The sequence below is a fragment of the Galeopterus variegatus genome, unplaced genomic scaffold, assembly GCF_000696425.1.
Source record: "Galeopterus variegatus unplaced genomic scaffold, G_variegatus-3.0.2 Scaffold3392, whole genome shotgun sequence".
Lineage (NCBI taxonomy): Eukaryota > Metazoa > Chordata > Mammalia > Dermoptera > Cynocephalidae > Galeopterus > Galeopterus variegatus.
Genome location: NW_007729503.1, coordinates 127,775 through 139,186, shown reverse-complemented (window position 1 = coordinate 139,186; position 11,412 = coordinate 127,775).

Here is an 11,412-nt window from a genome sequence, read left to right as displayed (position 1 = left end):
CTTTTGTAAGATGCTAGAAAACCAACTCATTATTCTCAGTACTGGTAAAGAGAGAGGATCAAATGGTTGATGAGAGAAAAATAAATCTCTTTAGAAACAAATCCCAATTAAAAGAAATAAAATACAAATGATGGAATTAGAACGTAACCATTTTTACAAACTCCAAATGAAAGAATGGATCTAGGCAATACTCATCATTGGCAGCAAGTATTTCCATAGACAGACACAACCCCACACCACGGGCCTGCTGATGCAAATTCCCATCACCACCTGTATTAGTTTGCTAGTGCGGCTATAACAAAGTACCATGTCCTGGGTGGCTTAAACAACATAAATTTATTTTCTCACAGTTCTGGAGGCTAGAAGTCCAACAGCAAGGTATGGACAGGGTTGGTTTCTTCTGTGGCCTCTCTCCTTGGCTTGTGGATGGTCATCTTCTAGCCATGTCCTCACATGATCTTCCCTCTGTAATTGTGTCCAAATTTTCTCTTATAAGAACACCAGTCACACTGGAGTAGGGCCCACCCTAACGATCACATTTTAACTAAATTACCTCTTAAAAGACTCTGTCTTCAAATATAGTTATAAGGTAAAGTACTAGGGGTTAGAACTTTAGCTTATGAATTTTGGAGGAACACAATTCAGTCCATAACACCACCCATCAAATATTCTTGCCAAGGGCCCACCCGTGGCTCACTCGGGAGAGTGTGGTGCTGACAACACCAAGGCCACTGGTTTGGATCCTATATAGGGATGGCCGGTTAGCTCCATGGGAGAGCATGGTGCTGACAACACCAAGTGAAGGGTTAAGATCCCCTTACCAGTCATCTTTTAGAAGTATCTATATATATTCTTGCCAAAAACTAGAATCTGACTCAGATAAAGCCTCCAGAACTAAATATCAGTTTACAGGGAATAGAGGGGGGAGAAAAACATGTTAAACAATGGGAATGCAATCAGCAAAATTTAGACTTTGGAAAACCCTCCAGATAACTGACCTGTTTTTGCGACAAATAAATTGCAAGGACAAAAAAAGACAAAAAAAAGGGGGGGGGGGTACCTGTAGATTGTCAAAGACTTAAGAACTACATGAACCAAATGCTATGTATGGGCCTTGTATGGATCCCAATTAAAGCAATTTTTTAAAGACACACTTATGAGACAATTGGAATATCTGAACATTGACTGATTCTGAATTTTTTTTACAATACTAAGGAATTATTGTTATTTTTAGATGTGATGATAGCATTGTGGTTATGTTTTTTTTTAAGCAGTTCTTGTCTTTTAGAGATACATATTGAAATATCTACAGATGAATGATATGATGTCAGGGATTTATTTCAAAGTAATCCAGTGAGGAAATGTATTAGTCCGTTTTTGTTGCTTATAGCAAAATACATGGAACTGAGTAATTTATAAGAAAATGAAATTTATTTTTTACAGTTTCTAAGGCTGGAAAGTCCAACCATCTGGTGGTGGTGGCCGTGACCCAGGGGGCCTCACATTGCAAGATAGTGGAAGCAAAGAGAGAGAAAGACAGACTCTCCTCTTTTAAGGTGCTCAGAACCATGCCCCTTATGAACATTTTTAATCCATTCACTACTGCACAGTCCTACAATCCAATCACCTCTTCAAGGCCCCACATTTTAATTACCATAATGTGATTTCCCACCCTCTTAACAGCCACAGTGGGGGCTAAGTTCTTAATATGTAAAACTTGGGGACACAATTCAAGCTTCAGGGAGTTTTGGGGGACATATTTCAATCCACTTCAGGAGGTAGACAGGGAGTATGGATGAGACAAGAGTGGCAAAGAGTTAATGACTGTATCTGGGTGATGAATACGTTGGGGTTTATTAAATCATTCTCTCTACTTTTATGTATATTTGAAGTTTTCCAAAATAAAATGTTATAAATAAATAGATGAATGAATGGATGGATGGATGAATGGGTGGTTATGCCATGCATCCCACTGGGCAGGAGGAAAGCCACTGAGATGAAAACAGGGAAGACCAATGTCTAAAGGAGCACACCTCAAATAAAATGTGGCTAACAAATAATAGCAGCCACCCTTTGTAGAGCACCAGCTACCTTCCAGGACAGGCACTAGGCAACATTATCCATTTACGTTTATAGTTGCAGATCTCTACTGCATTTCATCTTTATAACATTCCTGGAGCTGGGAGAAATTGGGCCATTCACATTTTACAAATAGGGAATCCAAGATTCAGATGCCTGAAACCACAGCTGGTAAGAAACTGAGACCAGCACCCAGACTTTAGCCTGCAACTCTTATGCCCCTTTCTGTACTCCACTCTGCCTCTGGGGCCCAAAAAAGAATGAAATAATGGCAGATCTTTGAGTCAAAAGAGAGTGACATCAATCTGGAAATAAATCTTTTGGTTTTCTTTCTTTTTTTTTTTCCTTTTTGTCTTTTTTCGTGACTGGCAACGGATCGCAACCCTCGGTGTTGCGCCCGCACCTCGCTCAGCCAATGCTTTCTTTTTTTTTTAAGGAAATTTGTTTTAAGAGTTTACCTTGCTTTGTCTTCTGTTAGTGCTTTTTATTTTTAAAAAAGAAGGGGCCAGCCTGGTGGCGCACTGCTGCAGTGCGCCGCTTGGGAGTGCAGCGGCACTCCCACCGAGGGTTCGGATCCCACATACAGACCGGTTCCCGCTCACTGGCTGAGCGAGGCGCGGGGGCAACACCGAGGGTTGCGATCCCGTTGCCGGTCCCGGTCCGGTATGGGTGCGACACTGAGGGTTGCCATCCATTGCCAGACACACACACACACACACACACACACACACACAAAATGGTCCTCATCCAACAGAAGAGCTTACAGTCACATTTCTTCTGCAGGTTCACATTTACGACAATGAATGCCAAACCTTCTCTTTATCCCCATGATGACATATGTTGAGTTATGACATTGACAAGAATATGTGAAGGAAATGCAGATAGTGTGGAAAATTATGTGTACATTCTTTATCTTCTGCTGTGAGTTTCTAGATATTGCTCCATGACAAAATGAAACTCCTCAGACATGATTCATATGCACACGGTATCTCAAATAAAACAACATCGATCTTTTTCATTTGGAGAGTATGTTTTGGTTCTGTTTTTTATTTCCACTATGCTCTTTTTAATAATGTGGGGAAGTACACTCCATTTTAGAAAGATTTCTATCAAAACAGATAAATATGATCGTTTCAGCCCATGAAGCTGAGGCTCAGCTCTCCTGCAATGCTCAGCAACCAGGCATTAATGAAGTGACTAGAATGTCAGCTTTTCTCTCTCTCCAGATTTTTACCTCCCTTATAAATATTAGAAAAAGAGTTTGTCCCTTCCAGATCATTGGCTGGCCATACAGGGAACCAAACCCTTGATCTTGGGTTATAACACCACTCTCTAAGCAACTGAGCTAACCAGCCAGCCCCCAGATCGTCTTCTTGACACTGCTCCTTCAAGCTGCTTATTCTCTGGCCATTCCTCCTTCTGCAAAGGCGGTGGGAGGGTGGCTGGAAAGAGGAGGCCCTTACTTCCCTTTATGAATCTGCTTGGGCCCAAAGGATTGGGTACAGAGGAGAGCAAAAAGGCCTTTTGGTCTGGCCTCTCATTCATGAAAGGGTTAAAATTTGCCTTTAAAGTTATTTCCAAATGAGGTTATATAGAAAGATAGGAAGATTGACTGACAGAACTGGACAATATTCATGTTCACCTTTCAGCTTTAAGCTTGTATCCAGTATCTGAGCTACAGTATTCTTAGCACACAATTTGTATGCTGTGTAATTACTCAGTGAATAGCACAATTTTATTGCCTGGATTTTTTTGTGTTGCAAAGCATTAATTTATTATATGTAAATGTTTAAAGCATACCATACTATTTTACAATCTTATTCTGTAATGTCTTTATTTTTTAATATACTGATGACCTCAAAAAGGAAAATGGCCCTGGCCCTTCTCAATATCTGAAAGGCCTTGAGGAAGATGTCTAAAGATATCTCAATATCCAAAATGCCTTCCTGAAGGGGAGGAAGATGTGGTTTTAACAGTCGCAACAACAGTTAACGTACACTCATTCTGAGCACTTTTCTGTGCCTGGCACTGGCAGGTATCCTAACTTAACTCACATTTATTCGCACATTTAATATGTACTAATTCATTGAATCCTCATGACAACTTATGAGAAAGGTATTATTCCATTTTATGGATAAGGAAACTGAGGCACCGTTGGTGAGTACCTGTGTATCATACTTTACTAAGGTGTTGCTGCAGAAAACTAAAGAGAATTACAGAGTAGGAGGGAAATAATTTAAAATGATATACATGGTTAAAGGAAAAATCACCTACAAGGCTAAACCCTTCACAAAGGGAATTTCCTTTTGAAAGCCCCATGATCCTAATCTTGTTTCTTGATCCTCATATTCTCATATGAGAGCGCTGCCTTCCTCTCTACCACTCTCTGATAAATTCCACCCTTCTTCAGAAAGGCTGCTCTTGCCCCAGAGCCATCTTTCATCCTCTACCAGGTGAAATGTGTTCCCCATAGGTGAAAAATCTCAAAGTGTGAGTTACTCAGTCTAGAATAACACGTAGAAAATTGGCAGGGGGAGGGGTTTGATATTCCAGGTGTCTGGTTCTTTTGGGTGTCTCCCTGATGTGGTAGGTAACAATTAAAGATTTTTATTCTATCATGGCCTGTCAATAACTGTCAGATCATACTTGTATCTCCTAAAGATTAACATTAATTTGCAGATGCAGTTGCGTCTAAACCAGCTCGTAAGGATACAGAGAAAGGTCCCTGAATGTTTCATAACTTGCAAATGTATCTTCCTTGACAAGGGAGTTAGTGCTTTGAATTCCTACAGTTAGTTTATTTGGTTCACTGTCCCTCTTCCCTCAAACTGTGTTCCCTTGGGCAAACTGTGTTCCTGAAGGGGAGGAAGATGTGGTTTTAACAGTCGCAACAACAGTTAACGTACACTCATTCTGAGCACTTTTCTGTGCCTGGCACTGGCAGGTATCCTAACTTAACTCACATTTATTAGCACATTTAATATGTACTAATTCATTGAATCCTCATGACAACTTATGAGAAAGGTATTATTCCATTTTATGGATAAGGAAACTGAGGCATCTTCCTCTCCGTAACTGCCTGGGGTGGGAGGTGAGGTATGAAGGCTTAGATTTTCCAGTGTATTAGTCTACTTCTGTTGCTTATAATAGAATACCTGAAACTAGGTAATTTGTAAAGAAGTGAAATTAATTTTTACAGTTTTGGAGTCTGGAAAGTCCAAGGTCCAGGGGGGCACATCTGGTGAGGGCCTTCCTCTGGGTGGGAACTCTCTACAGGGTCCCATAGCAACACAGGGTATCACATGGTGAGAGAACAGCCAGAGAGCTCTCTTATGTGCTCCTTACAAAGCTGCCAGTCCACAACCATGATAACTCATTACTGCATGAATGGGTTAATCCGTTCATGAGAGCACAGTCCTCATGATCCAATCACCTGTCAAAGGCCCCACCTTTCAAGTATCATAATTGGATTTCCCACCCTCTTAACACTATTACAGTGGGGATCAAATTTCCAACACATGAACTTTTGGGGGACACATTTGACCCTCAGCATCCAGCTCTACCATAATGTAAATAAAGGACATCTGAGAATTCTTTAAACACTTCCTCAACAATCTAGTAATCAATAAAAGACTGTGGTTGATATTCTTTGGTCACATTTTACTCTAGCACCAGAAGTATTTATTGAGTGCCCTGAGGGCCTGGTTGTTATTAAACATTGTATAACTACTTTCTTTGAGCCAAGTATCAGGCTTTGGCCCTTACCCAGATAAGTGGTAAAAAATTACATGTTAATGTTTTATAGTGGTAAATATTACTTGGGGCTGGTCCCAAGCAGAGGGATAAATCAGGCACTATAAACAATGCAAAGGCAATTTGTAGAATGAAAGCAAGCAACTCTCTATGAATAGTTCACAATGCCCAGGACAAAAAGATAAGTTTTCCAAGGCACTTTACACCTACTGCATTATTTTAATCTCACAGTAACCCGGACAGGTCATTTGACTTGGCACAATTACCTACATTCAACAGACCAGGAAATTGAGACTTAGAGAGTTTAAGTGATTGGGCAAGGTCACCTAGCAAATTAGTCACATAACAAAGCTTGCTTTCTGACATCCCAGTCCAACTCTTGCCAAAGCAAGTTTGAAGTTTGCCTTCTTTATAGCTGTAAAGCATTTTACAATCATTCCCTCTAATGCATAGTTCTGCAGGCTTTTTAAAAACATCCATTTAATCTCCACAACCACCCCAAGGGTAATTATTATCCCCATTTTATAGATGAGGAAAGTTTTCAAAATTACTTGCCCACACTCTTTATACAATCTTACTTGAAGTGTCCTTTTAACACCTTAGTATGTTCAGTGTTGTGTTAATCAAAAATAAATGTTTGAGATCCTGGAATGATTTCTGAAACAAAAGTGCTCAAAGGGGCAATGGTTCTTGATGGAAACCAGGAGCCAGCAATAATTCCATTATTATCATTGACATTAGGAATAACCTATGAGAGTTACCATCAAGTGATTTTCTACAAGGTACCAAAACAATTCACTAAGGAAAGAATTGTTTATTCAACAAATGGTGCTGGGACAGCTGAATGTACACATGGAAAAGAATGAAGTTGGGCCCCTACCTCATACTGTATTCAAAAATGTACTCAAAATGGATCAAAGACCTGAACATAAGAGTTAAAACTATAAAACTCTTAGAATAAAATATAGCAGTAAATCTTCACGACCTTGGATTAGGCAATAATTTCTTAGCTATGACACCAAAAGCATAAATAAAAAAAGAAAAAATAGACAAATGTTTATTATTTATTATGTTTATTATAATATTTATTATATTTTATATTATATCATATTAATTATCATATTCTTCCAGCACTCCATACCAGTCTCTAGGGAGAATACATTCATGCTTTATACTATGACTAGCCCCAAAGTGAAACTCTGACTGAAATCTAGCCTCAGGACCAAGTTGGTCTCTTTCTCAAAAACCTCCACTCTGCCATCTTTCAGATGTTTCCTCTGCAGCATCGGAAAGAAGGAAGGTCAAGTTTATCACTCATTCTCAGATCCTTGAACATGTTTTACTGAGTACCTGGGAAGTGTCAGACACATGCTGTGATCAGGATGACCACACCCTTGCCTTCATGGAGCTTATATTTTAACATAAGAAACAGAGTTTTCAAAATGTTAGTTTTCTAATTGCCCACCTAGCCCCAATTCATTCTGTGGCCTTTTCTGACCCACTCTGCACCCTAGAGAGGTAGGGTTGACCTCTGTGAATAGTATCACCCAGGCTTCTTTGTACTGGCAGGAGTTCAGACAGTATGGATCGGGAGGTCAGGATATTTCTTCTATCACTCCCTCCCTGCTTCAGCACTACATATCTGGCAGTAGCTTTCAACCATATCCTGTAGAGCGGATCCCCCTCCATAGCTCCAGATCTCATTGGTATTTTTATTTTTTCCCTTTGCCTTTTCATACCTACACGTGTGTGGTGGAGTATCTGCAGAGATGGCCACTAACGATTCATTTCAACCATACATGCACAGCTGCTCCTCCCCTTAAAAGATAGTATCTGTGTCACCTCCCCTTGAATCTGAACTTGCCTTACAGCTTGCTCTGACTAGTAGAGTATGGCAAATCTGATGCTCTAACAGTTCTGGGACTAGTCTGTCCCGACCCACGGGATATTCAACGCGGACCCTGGAGGGGGGAGTGGGAATTGGATGGGACAAGAGACGCGAGAAATGGAGACCAGACAGTATTCTTTTTTTTTTTATTATTATTCCTTTTTGTCTTTTTTACTGACCGGTAACAGGATCGCAACCCTCGGTGTCACGCCGCCCGTACCAGGGACCGGCAACGGGATCGCAACCCTCGGTGTTGCGCCCGCACCGCACTCAGCCAGTGAGCGGGAACCGGTCTACACATGGGATCTGAACCCTCAGAGGGAGGGCCGCTGCGCTCCCAAACGACACATTCTCCAGTGCGCCACCGGGCCGGCCCGACCAGACGGTATTCTGATCAAGTCTCGTTTATTAGCCAGAAGGTCACAGTTTATATAGACAGCAGGAGGGAATCAGCAGATAAGGAAGTGAGCAGCAGATGGTTTACTGAGAAAATCGCAGGGCGGGTTGTTCCGGTAAATGGAAAATTCCCGTTATCTATGGCAAGTTGCAAAGTTACCTACACCCATAGTGCACAGGATGGGGAGGGATGGAAGACAACAGCAAACAAGGCTCTGAGGCCTCAAGGCAATAGCTGGGCGGGCTCTTTTGGCTCCGGACAGGCAGGCAGCCGGGCTCTAATGGCTCTGGACACTAGTCCATAAGAGGTCCAGCAACTTCCACTTTTACTCTGTTACGATCCAGCCACCTATTAAGAGCTTGGGCTGAATTCTTAGATAATGAGAGGCCACAAGGAGAGAAGGAGAGAAAAGCCTAGTCCACCACTCCCTATTCCAGCAGAAACACCAGACACATGAGTGAACCCATCTTGGATCTTCCAGCTCCAGTCTAGTTGCCGTAGTCAACTCCATGAATTGCAGAGTCGGGATGAGCCATTTCCACCAAGCCCTGCTCAAATTGAAGAACTGTGAGCAAATAAATGGTGATTGTTTTAAAAATCATTATGCTTGGAGGTGGTTTGTTATGCAGCAATAGATAACTGGAACAGGCGGCAATGGCTTCTAACTGCTGCTAGTCTCAGGTGCCCCCACATCTTTGTTAGTCGCCTTAACCCTGACCTTGCCTCCATAAATGGTCCCTTCACTTCATTCTCTTCAGAGAATCACTTTTAAGTTCTATTTTCTGCTGTGCCCCTGCCTACTACAATGAGCAAATAAATAAATAAAACAGTCACAGGTTTTTGTTGGTACCTGGATGAAAATAAACAGGCTGCTGTGATACGGAATGACTGAGAGAACCAGCCTCAGGCAGGGTAGTTAGGGAAAGCCGTTTCAATTCACTCTGCCTGAGCCAGTTAACATCTGCAGCAAAAAAGCTGATGCAAACACAATGCAAGAAGTGAGGGGGTGGCAAACTCAGCACAGGAACCCACTTCAGGTACAAGTCATTCTTTTTCAGGTCTGTCTGCCATGGGCCCCTGAGCTAGGGCTTGCAACCGCTTTTGGATCTCTGGGTGTGTCACTCATTTCCTTCCGTTAGGCTGAATATTTGAAGCAGAAGAAAAACAAACAAACAATGACTCCTTCCCTGCCATGCCAGCCTGCCCTCTCTCAATATACCCGAATGTACAATTTTGAGGGGTCTGAGCCAAACTGACCAAGAAAAAATAAGACCAAGAAATGGAAGGGATGTTACAACAAACTTTTCTACCAAGTATGAAAACACGGGTTCACCTCAATTACAAGTACTTTGAAATCAAGGCAACATATTTTGTCAATCCAACTGACAAAAATTCAAAAGAGGGATATCATCTAGTGCTGGGGAGGAAGTGACAAAATGGTCTCATCAACATGTTGCTTGGTGAGAGCGAAAACTGCTATAACCTCCTCAGTATACAATCTGCCACTGTCCTATTAAATAAATAACATGTGTTCTCCCTGTACCCACTCTTTTTTTTTTTTTTTTTTTTTTTCCAGCTGCACCTCCCTCAGCCAGTGAGCGCACCGGCCATCCCTATATAGGATCCGAACCTGCAGCGGGAGCGCTGCTGCGCTCCCAGTGCCGCACTCTCCCGAGTGCGCCACGGGGCCGGCCCGCTGTACCCACTTTTTAAAATTTATTCTAAGCATAGTATGTAAAGATATATGTACAAAGCTCTATTTTATTGCAACATTGTTTACAGTGACAAAGACAAAAAATAGAAATAACCTCACTATCCATCATAGGAGAAAGGTTCAATATATGACAGCACATTCATATTAAGGAATTATGGCATTATTAAAAAGAATGAGTTAGGTTTATATTTATTGAACTGAGGGGCTATCTATGAAATTAAGTGAGCATTTTTAAAAGCAAGCATCATGCATAGCATGATCCCAAAGACTGGATGAGTTTCACAGGCATAATAGGGTGTGCTTACATTTGTTTATATCTGGTGAGCATGAATAGAATATGGGAAAAACACATCAGACTTTTAACAAAATTCTCATAGAGAGTTACAAGTATTAATTTTTTCTTTATGCATTTTTGGATTGTTTTGCTTTTCAAAATAAATGTATAGTACCCTTATTTTTAATTCTGTTCCCACCCCTTCTTCTACCTCAGGCAACTATGGTTATAACTTTTTTCACCTTAGTTTTTCCTATTCTAGAATTTTACATAAATGGAGTCATAACTTTCTGGGTCTGGCTCCTTTTGCTCACTATTATGCCTGTGAAATTCATCCAGGTCGTTGCATGTATTGGTGGTTCATTCCTTTTTTTTTTTTTTTTGCTAAGTCATGCTACATTCCAATGATGTACCACAGCTCATTCATTTATCCATGCCCTGTTGGTGGATATTGGGGTTGTTTTCAGCTTTTTTTTTTTTTTTTTCCTTTTTGTCTTTTTTCGTGACCGGCAACGGATCGCAACCCTCAGTGTTGCGCCCGTACCGGACCAGGACCGGCAACGGGATCGCAACCCTCGGCACCGCACCCACACCTCGAATGAGAGTAGCAGAAGTAACCTCACCTGGGGAGGGTTTGTAAACAAAGTGCAAACCAAGCCTTGGTTTAGATTTCCAAATCGAAACTGAAAGTCCAAGTGCTACAAAAACCCAGTCATTACCACGAAGACCTATTTGTCAGAAGGATTGGCTGGAATACAAATACAACATAAAAGGACAACATGCTACCATGTTGTTGATGACAGATTTGTAGTGATAACTGCTGAACCCCGGCCACCACCAACACCCCTTTTTCTGAGAACTAGCCTCAGTCACACTATCACTCTTTCCTCCTGGCGACAGCAGTTTGGACCAGGGATGGACACCTGGTAGATCAAGTTTGGAATCTCAGTGCCATAGGAAGTCACTGAAGTTTTTGTACAGGTGGTAACATGGTTCAATTTATGATTCTACAAGTTTCTGGAGGGAGCACTTAAGAGGCATTTGCAATAGTTCAGATATCTAGAGAGATGATTATGGTTGATATCAGCAGTGGAGAAAGAGAAAAATAAGCCATAGAGACCCCACCCCTCCAATATCCAGAAGATGGAAGAGGAACAAAAGGTTTCTAAGGAGCATAAAATATAGAACCAGAAGACTGTGGGGTCACGAAAGCTAAGACAGGAGTCTTGAGAAGGAAGAAGTGGTCAACTATGGCTTAAGAAGTAATGAAGAGGAGCCCATTTGTGAAGAAGACAGCCTCCTTTCAG